The 15,658-nt window shown below is 33.3% G+C and overlaps 1 pseudogene; it reads left to right on the top strand.

Moving 5' to 3' along the window:
• Positions 1-2,959: 2,959 nt before the first annotated feature.
• Positions 2,960-15,145, top strand: LOC134245211 (uncharacterized; annotated as a pseudogene).
• Positions 15,146-15,658: the final 513 nt, after the last annotated feature.

Genomic DNA, 15,658 nt, shown 5'->3' with positions numbered 1-15,658 from the left:
TCAGCCCTTTTTTCTTCATATCATCTTAAAGCTCTCATGAATTTCATAATTTTTTGTTTAACAACTATTCAGAGATTGTTTTTCGTTTTTGAGTTACTTCCAAAAGAAAAATTTAGGGGCCAACCCTTCAACTCCTTAATGGGGACGTTTAGTGAAAAATGAAAGGTTTCATATTGTTTAGAACATGATTTTAAACATCTTTTGTTCAATATTACTTATCAAAATATTTCCCACTTTTGAGATATAAAACCTCAAAGATTTAGCATTCTGGCCCCTTGTGGCCCCTAACTATGTACCATACGACATAAAAATCATAATATATAGTTGTAGATTGTAGAGATAAACATCATAGCTTTAGTAATGTATTACAAAATATTTACTGATAAGGAGTTATCGTTTAAAGACTTTTGGCCCCTCTTGGCCCCTAATTTGAGTGTCCAGTCCCTTTTTCTTGATTTCTTCTTAAAGCTCTCAAGATTTTGAACACTTTTTGTTCAACAATTATTCAGAGATTGTTTTTCATTTTTGAGTTATTAGCAAAAGAAATATTTAGGGGCCAACCCTTCAACTCCTTAATGGGGACCTTTAGCGAAAAATGAAAGATTGTATATTGTTCAGAACATGATTTTAAACATCTTTTGTTCAATATTACTTATCAAAATATTTCCCACTTTTGAGATATAAAGCGTCAAAGATTTAGCATTCTGGCCCCTTTTGGCCCCTAATTATGTGCCATACGAATAAATATTATTATATATAGTTGTAGATTTTTAAGATAAACATTTTTGCTTCAGTAATGTATAACAAAATATAGACTGCTAAAGAGTTATCGAATAAAGACTTTTGGCCCCTCTCGGTCCCTATTGTGATAAGTCAGCACTTTTTTCTTGATATCATATTAAAGTTTCTATCATTCTGCACAAATATTGCTCAGTATGTCTTAACAAAATAATTATACTTTAAAAGATATGATGCGAAATGTCTCATAAAATCACTCATGATTTGTGTCCTAGATTTCGACCCCTACCGAGCTTCCATACTAGACACTTCCGGAAAATATCCTGACCCAGGTGCAATATGGCAATATGTCCTCTATCTTCCCTGAAAATTTCAGCTTTCTAGCTTGAACCGTTTTTGAGTTCCATCACAGACAAGGGGGTCCTCTAAATTTCGATCAAAGGGCGATAACTTCCGACCGGAAGTGAATATCCCTAAAATAATATGCCGGAATTAACTTCAGATGTCAACACATCTACCATGAAAATTTGAAGAAAATTGGTCAAGACATCTCTGAGAAATCTCCTGCACAAATTTTGTAAAGAAAAAAAAAAGGAAGAATAAGAAAACTGAAAAAGAAACCGAAGAATAATAGAAGGGTCTTCCGCTGCAGACGGAAGACCCTAATAAAAATGGATTGCGACTTAAATTAGAATCATTCTAAACAAAATGAAATAATGATTTATTTTAGATACAGAGTAGTCATGACCAAAGGTATACAGATAAACTTGACGACAAGAGAGGAGTCAGAAGTGAAAATTGTTAAAAACTAGTATCTATGTAAATTTAAGAAGTTATTGTGTTGTGTATGTGTTTGTCGTTTGTCTTAGTATGTTATCGCGCGTGTTCAATTTGAGGTGATTTGATAATTCACTTTCGCAGGAATTTAGAAATTAAAAGTTGGTATGATTTTCTTTTAAAATTTTATACAAAATTCATCAATTCTTCTTGCAAACCTAATATTCAAAATTAATATAAATATTGTAGTATATGAATTAAAAAAAAATTGCATGAGATTTTATGAAAAATGAATTCAAAACTTTTGTACATCAGAAGTATTAAAACATTTTTTTCTATGGCTTTGCTTCATACAGGTGTTGCTTACTCCTTCCACCTGATCCCATCTCAGGTGTAATCAGTTACCCATGTATTTGTCCTCTTTACGATTTGTTCATCAGTAATTTTTCATATAACAATATCTTATTATTTCTTTCATTTGAAAACGGTGACCATCTCAAATTAAAGAATTAAAGAACATAAAAAGAAATGAAAAAGAATATTCAAAAAAAAAATAAAGAAAAAATATCTGTATTTCATTTGTGAAAAAACATGCATTTTTTAATGCATGTTGAAAAAATATACATTTGACTTTACCAAAAATGACACGGTCTTTGAAAAACAATGTTCTTCGGGGCGTCGTAATTGCCACGAAACGGCAATCTTTCCTCGTTTATTATAAAATAGATGAACTATTTTCAAGAAAATGATTCATTCTATCACAAAAATGTATCTCTAACTTTCACCTTTTCCAACTTTTCGAATGAATTGAAACAGATAGGAAAAAAGAGTACTTACTTCATGGATTTTACATAGAAATTTATTTCAAATTCGACCTCATAACTGAAAATCCATCCTAGGTTACTGAACACACTGTTAGTCGGCGATACACGATATGAGTAAAAAAAATATGATACTGACATAGAGATAGAAGACGTACAGACGGACAGACAGACTGGTCCTTATATGGTACGCTGAAAAGCTGGGCCTAATATTGTTTGGAATTTACACTAAAACGTTCATGATAATTCCCTATTATGTTCTTTTAAAAAGGAGTATGAATTTATAATCAAGTCTGATCTATGTTGGTATAACATTTTAAATATGTAGACAAGTGCGATTGAAATAGATTAACAAGGGTTCTCGTGGAATTTTCTCTTTTTTCAGGAAAAAAAACTTTTCTTTGTATCTATTGTGTTTATGACTTCTTGAAATAAAACTATTAAAATGTTTTTACTTAGAATGAGGAGAGGACTATCAAAGTATCGAGTTATTTATGTACCTCTTGCACACCAATCATGGCATATATTTTCCTGAAAAGAAAATATCACTACCATCAAGCATTCAATATCTGGCATATATAATTAATCAAAACAAGGAAACAGGAACAAGGAAATTAGATATATTTAGTAAACAGTGCCACGGCCATGTAAATTCTTTCAGTGTGAGATAGATATTTTAGTTTAATCTTTATTTTTCAAAAGTATATAATAATTCTATGTGACAATTGTTCACATTAATTATTATCTGGAAATGTATTGGCATTGTATCATAGATTCTTTTCAATTTAAACATTTTGTATTGGCTTTTTGAGTAGATGAATACGATGCAACTATTTTTTAAAAGAATCCATATGTAACCTTTGAGGCAACTATTTTTTTTTTAGTTTGATACCAGGTATCTAGTAACAATAAGGCCGTTATTACATGTACATTGTCCGTTTTCTTTAACTAGCTCAAAATACTAAAGAGAATAATTTATTGGATTAAAAGATGTATTCGTTATCATTATAAAAGTAATTTACATTTATCAAATGAAAACGTAATCAGCAGTTATAAAGATAATACATCGTTATGTTTCAAATATGGTGTAGATGGCCCTCGAGTTTAAACGTGCGCAGGAATTTTGGCAGGAACAAGCCCAATTCGAAGCTCAGAAAAGTAAGTAATAGCAATGAGCCTAATTATCATTTGAATTCATTTAAATTTATAAGAGTCAAAAGGCGCCATGCAGTAGATGCATGTATGTATGGGTGTGCTTGAAAGACGTGTTAGGAATAGATTATCTATATGCACTCATAGTATACAGTTATGATCATTGTAAAAAATCAAAAGTAACATTGATGTCTTATCATACCTATATCCATGAAGTAAAAATGTCAGAAAGGGACAAAAATAACGCATAAGAAGGTTTAAGAAATGAAACCATTGTTCGATTTATGGTCTTTTTTAAAAATAATTAATGAAATGCAAATTAAATTACAGGAATAGGTCAATTAAAAATGTTTGTAGACAAGCAGTTTTTGGGGGTCATGATGATGTTATATCATGGGTAATTTGTACTTTTAAAAAATCCAATGAATAAACATCTTTACAAAATTATGGTTCATTCACCAGGTCGTGATTGGGATAAACTCGTCACATGGATAGGTGTTAATTTAAACAATATTTTATTCACAGATGTTGTCGTGAATAGGATTGGGCAGCAGGCGCAGCCTATTTTAGCCCTCTCCCTACACATGGATAGGTGTGACCAACAAAATCTGAAAATATTGATCTCCCATGAACATTGATTATTTCGGTATATCGATTCATTGTAATATATTTCTAGATTTTGAATTGAGTCATCAACATGGAAAAGGCCCAAGCAATATTTTCATATTGGACACATCGTCAAGTCTTGGGAAGGAGGGATTTGAACAACTGAAAGAAGTATTTTGTACAATTATTGATGGTAAGTTCTTTCAAGATATACCTTTTCTAGTGTTTATGAAAAAGTGTACACTAATTTAGAAACACTCGAGAGAGATGCATGACACAGGAAAAACACAAATATAAATAACTTCATGAGGTTGAACAATATAAATCAACCAGAAATCTCTGTCGAAACTGAAGCTCTGCTGGTTTGTACTTATAGCAAAGGAAGAGTAAAGTACTTAACCAGTAGGGAATTGAAACTTTACAACAGCAATAAATAGAATAATGACCCTTTATTAAGTCTCCTTATGTTCTAAGTGTAGTTTACTTGCATGCAACATTATATTATAATTAGACTAAAACTGTATTTGGAGTACTATTTTGAGAGTATTTCACAGAAATTTCTATTTTTAGTAACCAAGGCAATAATATTCATCGAAGTCAAAATCCGATATACAGAATTGTGTATCTTAGTGTAGTCTACTTGTGTCCCAAGTTATATTGAAATCAGACCAAAACTGTAGGAGGAGTAGCATTTTGAAAGAATTTCACAGAAATTTCTATTTTTAGTAATAACGCCAACACAGTTCATCGAAATCAAAAACTGATAAACACAATAGTGTACCTTAGTGTAGTCTACTTCTGTGCCAAGTTATATTGAAATCAGACCAAAACTGTAGGAGGAGTAGCATTTTGAAAAAAAAATTCACAGAAATTTCTATTTTTAGTAACAACGCCAACCTCGTTCATCAAAATCAAAAACCGATACATAAAATTATGTACGTTAGTTTAGTCAACTTGTGTGCCAAGTTATATTGAAATCATCCCAAAATCGTAGGAGGAGTAGCATTTTGAAAGAATTTTACAGAAATTTCTATTTTTAGTAGCCACGGCAACACAGATCATCAAAATCAAAAACCGATACAAAAAATTATGTACCTTAGTGTAGTCTACTTGTGTGCCAAGTTATCTTGAAATCAGACCAAAACTTAGGAGGAGTAGCATTTTGAAAAATTGTTTACAGCTCTTCAGGTCTCTGACCAGTAGAGCTAAAAATTATTAGCTGAATATGTTTTATACAGCTCTTTCAAAGCGATTGAATATACGTTGCTCTTGATTTTTTTTTATTTTATTTTTTTTGTTTTTTGGTTTGTTTGTCTTTTGGGGGGGGGGGGCGCGCTCTGAGAAAAAAAAAGTTGATAATGTGTAATTTATTCTTTTTAGAGTATGCAAACCATCCAGACATTGACGAAAATGTAGCAGTTATAATATGTGGAAGAGACACTAAATTCCTACGTTATTATTCAAATCAGTACTCCGACATGATACATTGCCTAGGTAAAAGATGCTGATTTGATACATATCATCAGTAAACATTTTTATTGCCATCCGTTTTCGTCCGTCGTCGTTCGTTATGCGTTTACATTTGAACATTTTCAGCTTCATCTTTGAAGCCTCTGAATAAATTTCGAATTTTGGCATATAGCATCTGTGGCTGAAGGAGAACAAAAATTGTGAATTTCATGGTCTCTTCCCCCCCTCCCCTGGGGCATGGGGTGGGACCAAAACCACTAAAATTAGTTCAATCTTTGAAAATCTACTTTACTCTTGGACATCAAGCCGTCAAACTGTTGTAATCATTATTGGGTCCTCTACCAAAATTGTGAAATGCATGGCCCCAGGGTCAGGGGTTTAAATGTTAGGGCGGGGCTAAATAGATTATATAGTGAAAAAGCATTATTTCTTTGAAAACCTTTTTTCTGCTCCTGGGCATTAAAAAACCTAACCAAGTGCATAGTTAAGTTGAATATGGCTGCCTTTTTTAAAATTGTGAATCTTATGATCCCAGTTTTAGGGGTTCTTGTGCTAGAACGGGGCTATATATAGATTATATAGTAAAAATGTAATTTCTTTGAAATTTTTCTTCTCTGCTCATGGGCATTGAATAAATTAACCAAGTGCATAGTTATGTTGAATAAGGGTGTCTCTTCCCAAGTGAATTCATAGCCCAGGGTCAGGGAGTCTAGTGCTAGCCCAGATAGCATGACTATGTTGGGCCAACATTGGCAAGAGGTTGTATGGTTGGCGTTGGGGGAACAACGTTGGGCCAACGTTGAACCAATGTTATCAAGTCAACCTTCTTGACCATGACAGAATTCCTATGTTGGCCCAACGTAACGTAAGCAACTTCCATTCACTTTAGTTCCCAAGGAAGGAAGGTTCCTGGTGTTGGTCCAAAGTTGGACCAATGTTTATAATACACCCTTAAAGAAAAGTGTATTTACAAGTTGGTAGTAGTATGTTGGCCCAACGTTGGCCCGATGTTTGTAATACACCCTTAAAGAATGTGTCTTATCAAGTTGGTAGTATATGTTGGCCCAACGTTGGCCCATTATTAGTAATACACCTTTAAAGAAAATGTCTCATCAAGTTGGTAGTATTATGTTGGCCCAACGTTGGTCCATTGTTTGTAATACACCCTGTAAGAAAGTGCCTTATCAAGTTCAAGTAGTATGTTGGCCCAACGTTGGCCCGATGTTTCTAATACACCCTTAAAGAAATGTCTTATCAAGTTGATTGTATTATGTTGGTCCAACGTTGGCCCATTGTTTCTAATACACCCTTAAAGAACGTGTCCTATCAAGTTGGTAGTAGTATGTTGGCTCAACATTGGCACAATGTTTGTAATACACACAAGTGTTGTTTTGTTTAGGTGTTTAAAAGATGGGATATTTATATAGGGCCAACGTAGGCCCAATTATTATACTGCCAATTAATTGATGGTGTCAATTTTATAATTAGCTGCTGAACTTTACGTTGGGACAACGTTGGCACATTCTGAAATAATTAAGAGGACTTTCTATGTCCATGCTTATCATTGGATGACTGCTCTTGTTTAGATATGATATTTTCAAGTGATCACAGCACCAAAGAGTGTTTTATTCTATTTTTTGAATTGTGTTTATGCTTATATTTATTTGTAATAAACCAGAAAGCAGAACATCGTTGGCCCAATCTTACATTATGGTTGTATTATCTCTGTTGGGTTACCTTTATTGGGCCAACAATGGCCCAACATGGAATATCGATAGCTGGTAATGTATAATGGTGCGCTAATGCTGGGCTAACTGTTCGCATTATATCATAACATTATTATCATGAGAGAAAATATTTGTTTGGGGATTGGCATCGGCCCAACGTTGGCCCAATATACCATGAATCTGACTGAGGATCATGGGTAGACAACAACCGGGCTACTTGTATTATCCGCGCCATTTTTAATCTGACACAAGCGAGCGTAATGAGACTGATACCTTGCATATCTGCATCCACTTTGTAAGTATTTATAATATGTTTGCCTCGGCACAGCTGAATTAACGTTTAGTTTGTAAACGATATCATGTACAAATCTGCGCAAAGCAGACACGGGGAAGTGCAGAGGCCAGGTGCTGTTGGGTTAACACTGTACCCCAGATGGCATGATAACATTGGGCCAACGTTTGGCCAATGTCATCGGTTACATCGGGCCAATGTTGGCAAATGACATTGACCCAATTTAAGTTTGCTCATCGGCCCCATGTTGGACCGATATGTTGGGCCAACGTTGGCCCATTGTAGAGTGTTATTTCTACAGATATTGGCCCAACGTTGCGCCAACATTGGCCCAATGAATGTGACATTGTTTGACCAAGGTCAATAGGAACATTGGGCCGATGTTGGCAAATGACGTTGGTCCAGTGTCATTTTGCTCCTTGGCCCAATGTTGGCCTGATATTTTGGACCAACATTGGGCCAATGTGTATAAACATTTAATTGTTACAAATCTGTATATCAACAAATCTGATCATCTCTACAATCGAAAATAAATCTACAACCAACATTACTTGAAAGTACAAGCTAGCTAAAATAAATTTACAAGGCTTGTTAAAATTCTTGTAATTTATCAAAACAAAATAAATTATCAGTGATTAAATGTTTTTGTTTTTATACAAGAAAAATAAATCAAAGTATAAAATAACAAATGTGTTTTGATACAGTTAAAACAATAAATAATTTGCCCCTTATTTGTATTGAAATGTGTGACTAGTAAAATACATTTCCGAAGTCTACCACTTAATTTACTTATACACACTTAACGTCGAGCACATGATCAAACATTTTGAAAATGTTAAACTTGTTGAAGTTAAAACTAAAATTATTCAGTACTAAACATAAATTGGGTTCTTTCAATTAAAATTTGTTCAGTGCAACGACTTTTCTATACATGTATTTTATATGGGGCAACATTGAATCAAAATCGTTGTGATGATGATAATGATCAAGCGTAGAAACGTTATGCATAAATGCCTTCATCATGCAAGCTAATCACTTAATCACACCATGAAACAAAAAAGACGGTTATTCCTTAATTGACAGCTTAAACATATAGTGATATACTTGTAAATTTAATCGTATGTTTACTCTTTACTGAGAAAAGTAACAAATGTATTAAGTACCAAATACTACAATTTTAGTGCTACTGGAGATTCTAAAAAGACATTCAGAACACAATCAAAGAATAGCTAAGGTATGCCAAGGACAGGGATGGGGGAGGAAGAAACGGACAGAGAAGAAAAAAGGGGGAGGAGGAGACTCGGGAGAGAGATGAGAAGACTTAAGAGAGGGATCAGATGGAAAGTGGCAGTGCCTAGCTTTTTCTGTTATATACTGTGACAAATCTGTAGTTCTACCCTTTTCTGTATCTGTTTGTCGGTTACAAACACGATGCAGATGCCAGGAACATTCTTTTTGTGTAAGTAAACAAAATGACGGGATTCATTTTAGTATTATTTTAAGAACAGGGGGGGGGGGGCTTTGTTTCTTTGTTGGACCTGCTTATTGATACCTGCAATTTACTGAACTTGTGCATAAATTTACATCAGAGAGGGAGTATACAGTCATGTAACCCTACATGTATCGCTTGAAGTGAGCATCAACTTTTATTTCTTTATTAATGTTTTCTTCATGCACTGAGCAATAAAATACTAGTATGTTATAAGATAATTTTATGTTTTGATTTCTTTTTCCTCAGTTTTTTAATTAATGCTATGAGATATATATTGAGAATATGTATTAAACTATTAATCTAGCATATATATATAGTATTAAAGGGCTTTTACCATTAAACTGTACTATAAAACTAGTATAACCTTAATATATGTATTTGTTTGTCAATTTTGAGGACAAATGGCCAACCAGTGAAGAGCAAATGAGTTGTCATGATAAAGAGCCAATAAGATACAAACCAACGTTGGCCCAAAAATGATGTTTGCCTAATATTGAAAGAATAAGTGGCCCAACAATGGCTCAATGATATCCGTTCGTTGGTCCAGCAATAAGCCAACAAGTTGGTCTGATTAAGGGCCGATGAGCAAATTACCGTTGGCCCAACATTAATTGCTTACAATGGCCCAAATGTACAAAAATGACGTTTGCCCAACATTGAAAAAATACATTGGCCCGACAGTGGCCCAATATTAACTGTTACATTGGCCCAACAATAAGCCAACAAGCTGGGTTGATTAAGGGCCGATGAGCAAATTACCGTTGGCCCAACATTAACTGCTTACAATGGCCCAATTGTACAAAAATGACGTTTGCCCAATATTGAAATAATACATTGGCCCAACAGTGGCCCAATATTAACTGTTACATTGGCCCAACAATAAGCCAACAAGTTGGTTTGATTAAGGGCCGATGAGCAAATTACCGATGGCCCAATGTTGAATACAAACGGTGGCCCAACATAAGGAGCATTGTTGGCCCAACAAAGGTCCAATAACATCCTGCTATCTGGGAGGGCGGGGCTGTAATTATTATATTATGTAAATGTATAAATTCTTTGAAATCCTTCTTCTCTGCTCATAGGCTTTAAATGAACTAACCAAGTACATAGTTATGTTATATAAGGCTGCCTCTTCCAAAATTCATAGTGAAAAGAGATTCTAGTGCCAAGGCGGGGCTATAAAGATTATATAGTGAAAATGAATTATTTCTTTGAAAATCTTCTTTTCTGTGCCTGGGTATTAATCCAATGAACTATGTACACTGTACATAGTTATGAGGAGGAAGGATGCTTCTTTGAGATTTGTGAATTTTAGGGCCCCTGGGTCAGGGCTTCTTGTGTTAGGGTGGGGCTCTAATGTTTATATAATGAAAACAGAATTTTTTGAAAATCTTTTCCTTTGCTCCTGGATATTATCATGCTAATGATCTTAGTACATATTTATGATGAAGAAAGCTGCTTCTTAAAAACTGGTTAATTTCCGGACCCCTAGGTCAAAGGTATTTGGAGGGGTGGATAGTCTGAAAATAAATTAATACTTTGAAATTTGCACCTTAAGAAAGTATAGACCAAAATGGCAGACGATACTAACAACATCGCTGAAGTGGGACAAACCATGAAAAATACGAACGATGTGACGCCGAATCGTAAAACAAATACATAGTAATAAACAATGAAGGTAAGTTGCATAAAAATGTACAATACAAGTTGCGTATAGGTTAACAATAATAAAATAATGACGTTCGAGGACGGAGAACAATAACCTAAACCCCCGTTGTAAATTAGAATCTTACGAATCGCCATGACCAAAAAGGAAAACAACGTGAACGACAGACACACATGAAAAACGGTATTTACAATCAATTTAAACGATGAGTTGTAAGTTAATTGTTATAAAAATTCATAATAAATACTGGTAAAATTGTAAGAGTCCATATTTTTACGTATCCATGAATTCACAGTCCATATTTGCTCTGTGGTAAACTTGGTCATTTACCAAACATGAAAGTGTAGGATTTACCAAACATGAAATAATAGGAATTACCAAACATCGTTTTATAGCACAATTGGTAATGTTTGCAGTTCAGATATAATTCCTGTAAGAGAAGGCATGTACAAATAATGATTACAAACTTCTCATACGCATATTGAATGAGGGGGGAGGGTGTCTCAAAACACAAATACTTCACAATACGTAAAACAGGGATGGGGTAATCGTAATCAGTAATCGTAATCAGCTGTAATCAATTACAGTTTGCCAAGTAATCATGAGTAATCAGTAATCACCCATTTTTCTGATTACAAGTAATCGTAATTTAATCGATTATTCCGAAAAAAAGTCCTGTAATTATGATTACTTTTTGATTTCTTTATAATTACTATAATTTAGACATAGGTCATAAAATCATGATTTTTGATGATATTCAGTGAGCAAAAGTTATTATAAAATTATAAGCTATTTTTAGTAAATTGTTTTCTTCTAATCCTTCCAGAAATGCTTATTATCAGGTCCATTGTCCAGACAGTGAGTAATTTCTATCAGTTCCTAGCTTTATCCAGTAGTAATTTCAAAATACTTATTCTCCATTTTGACTTGATATATGTAATTAAACTGGAAGAAAATTACTACAGGATCATTTTAAAGTTTGATTTTTTTTTGTTGGTTTCAATCAATTAACGTGAAATGCAACATTTTGTTTTCACTATAAAAATATTTTTGAATAAATATGTTTTTTTAAAATATCAAATATTCCTTTATTGTATTCTAAAAATAACTTTTTTTGATTTTCTGTGTACATAAAAAGATATGCGATTTAATTAGTATTAAAACACTGGTATACTAAAGTTGGGTCAGCTTGGGTTATAACAATTATTGAACTATCCATGCTTGCCCAGTCAATGTGTTAATTCTTGTAAAAACATCCAGTAATTGGCAGCTTAATTGAAAAGCTCATCACTAATCAAGAAGGACAATTACCGGGGTACTTGTGTAACAGTTCTCTATCGAATCCCTTTATGCATAACTTTAATTATGTCCAGTTTGATAAATAAATTCTTTTTATTTCTATCTCAAAAATAACACAGATATTTACTTGTACTTAAGATAGAAAACACGAACTTGATAAATCTTATGCATCTATATTAAGAAATTTACCACCAAACTTTTCTTGATTTTACCTTATATATACCTAAAATATAAAAAATACTTAAAAAGAGAAGACTGAATTAAAAACATTCTGTTGTTCTTGAACATTAAACAAAAAAAACTTAATGTAATCTAAAGTAATCATAAGTAATCATGATTACATGAAGGAAAAGTAATCAGATGTAATTGATTACTTTTAAAAATGTCTGTAATCAGCTTGTAATCGATTACTTTTAAAATCCAAAGTAATTGTAATTTAATCGATTACTTTTGAAAGTAGTCGACCCCATCCCTGACGTAAAAGAAGTATTAGAAAACATGCTTTGATATAATGCAATGTTCTTAAATTATGCACACAAAAAAAGCACACGTATTTGACTACGTTCCGCAAAGAATTAAGATGTGAGCACAGCCAAATATCCAAAAATTAAAACATGTATGTTTTTAATCTTCAGAAACAGATGTTTTTTATGTAATTGTATATTTTGGATCAGAGGTTGTGCTCTATATGAAATAATGAAAAAAAAATTGGTTCATCTTTACACTATTTCAACGAATGTACAGGATATGGGGAAGATTACGCATTTTTGCCGTCATTGACATGAGGGAAAACCACGTCATGTTAAATATATATATGTCACCAACAGTCCAAATAATAAGTATTGAATTTTCAACCTAGACTGAACATTTTTTATTCAGAAATGCTCAGGGCCAGAAAGGTCTTAAATGGCTCTTAGTCTTTATCTAAGAGATCTCCATTTATATATCCATTTATTTAGGCCTTAGGAATGTGAAATATTAAAGAACAAATTAACATATTTCTTTTCAAAGAGAACTGCATCCATGTTATCCTTTACGATGAAAAATGAAGGGTATGACCACGATAATTCTTATGTTACTGGCATGTAAATTTCCTGATAAAGAGTTCTCAGAAAGAGATCAGGTAATATGTTTTATGAATCCAGCACCTTTATTTTTACACATTTAATCGTGAAATTCGTTTTAAAAAGTTTTGATCAATTTATTGAGAACTCCGCTCTAGTATTCCTAAGTTTTCATACGTTTTTATAATTTTTAGGAGGATATATTTGAAATTTGCTCCAAGAAGACATTATATAATTCGGGGGGTTCTGTGAGGGCAGAAGTTGTCGATGAAATGGATGATGTATTTCAAGAGAGAGATCCTCGGATGCCTCCTTTAGGGTCACGAGTCAAACGTGGAAGGGACTGCTGGAAGTGGAATTTTCAGGATAGCAATGGTCCTGGGACTGTTATCGGGCATATAAAGGAAGGTTGGAACACTTCAATTACATTTTCGTTTTATACCTTTTGGTAAAAAAAAATAATTAAGTCGGAATATGTCCAATAGTCATGGTTGAAAGTTGTGAATTTTTTAATGCAATATCACATGTACTAGTATATTAATAAGCGAACTGGATTCACATATAAACAATTTTATGTTTTTTGCAATTCATTATGTTCTTTGATGCCATATTAATATTCAATTGGAAAAAGTCACTCCATATTTGAATTTAAAAGTGTTGGCTTAAATGACTGTATTAATAGGAGACAATGTAGTTGCCTCAACCTTTCATTGCACTTGCCTGTATTTTTGGCCTTAAAGTGTATCTAAAAAACTGTTAATTGCTGTGCTTAGAAAAATAATTGCTGTGCGGATAAGCAAAGACTCACGCCTTTTTAGTTTTCTTCTGTTTTAATATCTTTGATTATTTTCATATTTATCTTTTTTTTTCTCTGAATTTCTGGATTTAAAACATTAGATTCTCCAAGTAGTTGCAACAGACATTTAAATTCTTAAATCATTGATTGATAACTGGTCATTTATATTTAAAATTTCTTATGTATAAATTTGGAAAGTCATAAAAATCTCGGGAAAAAAGTTTTTTTGGCATGAACGATTTTTCTAAACAGGTGGGTGGTTAAACGTAAAGTGGGATGCTGGTGAGACATATGGCTACAGATATGGATCTACCATAGAGGAAAGGAATAAATACGACGTTCAAGTCTGTAACGAACCCAGAATTTTAGAAAATGAGACTATTGCAACGGGCTGTATGGTCAAAAGAGGTAAAACCCGTCCTACATGTTGATAACTATTTAATGTTAAAACACAAATTGGAAAAAAATTACAAAATTTTATATGTGGATATTGATCTATGTATAGACCCTGACTGGAAATGGGGAGATCAGGACGGCGGTACTGGAAGTATTGGATCCGTTTACAGAGTGAATCGAAATGGAACTGTCTTTGTACGTAATCAATGATGACGTTTGTTTTTGTTTACTTTTATTAACTGGATAAAGAAATGTCTGTACAAGGTTGATTGATTGTATATTGTTCAATGCCCCATTCGAGAATTTTTCACTCATATAGAGATGTCGCCGTATGGTGGTGAAGAACTTCAAATTTAGACCTATACTCGGCACTCAGGGCCATTAAACAGTAAGACTTCCTTATCGTGCCAGCGCCTACCTTGACACTGGACCTACGTTTTTAAGGTCATGTTAAAAAAAGTGACTTTCACTTCTAATGCCGAGCGCTTGGAGAAGGAACAGTTACTACCTATAATCATGTTAACGTCTTAAGTTTGACGCGACGCCGCAAACGAGAATCAAACCCAGACCTCCTAATCACAAAGCCAGCGCTCTACCTCTAGGATACGGATACCGGTGTATATATGATTGCATATTTTTCTCCGACAGCTAATTTGTAAATAATGAAAAGGTATAGTAATAATTGATAAAAAATGGTGTACTCAATACTTAGCAACACAAACACATTAAAAAAAATCTTCTCTTACAGGTACGATGGCCAAACGGTCAAACTACAGAAAACAGGTTTGGACATAATGGAAAATATGATCTACAGATATGGTAATTATTGTTTTCAATATCTGCAATATTCTGCTTATGCATATGTACATAAAGGTCTTTTCAATTATACTATAAAGGTGCTTAAAATATTTTTCTGTATTTTTATTTTGTAACGGATTTATAAATACTGACATTATATATACACAATAAAACTTATTTGGAGATCCTAGAGCAACATATTATCAAATGTTTATTTATACCTGCAGCGATCCATTTTCAGCAAATCAATTGAGTATCTCCAAGATCAAATCAGGAAAGCAGCTCGTAATTGCCCTGTAAACGATCCATTTGTTAATCTTTCTGAAAGTTCACCTTTTAAAGGTACGCTACTCAGTCCGAGATCTTATTTCAAACAAACAACAAAAAATGATCCATGAATAAAGCATTTTTTTTTTCATTTTTTTTCTATGCAGTGACTGAATCTGGAAACTATCTTGACTTACAGGCTGGAAAAGGTCATGAAAAACCTTCAGCTAATGTACCTCTCTTGACAATTTCTCAAGGAAAGTATTTCAAAAAACGACAAGGTTGAGGACGAATCAT

Source organism: Saccostrea cucullata, unplaced genomic scaffold (assembly GCF_032062105.1).
Source record: "Saccostrea cucullata isolate Sc308-1 unplaced genomic scaffold, CSIRO_AGI_Scuc_v1 ctg3428, whole genome shotgun sequence".
NCBI classification, from domain to species: domain Eukaryota; kingdom Metazoa; phylum Mollusca; class Bivalvia; order Ostreida; family Ostreidae; genus Saccostrea; species Saccostrea cuccullata.
The sequence above is the reverse complement of the archived record's forward strand: the minus strand, read 5'-3'. Positions and strand labels throughout refer to the sequence as shown.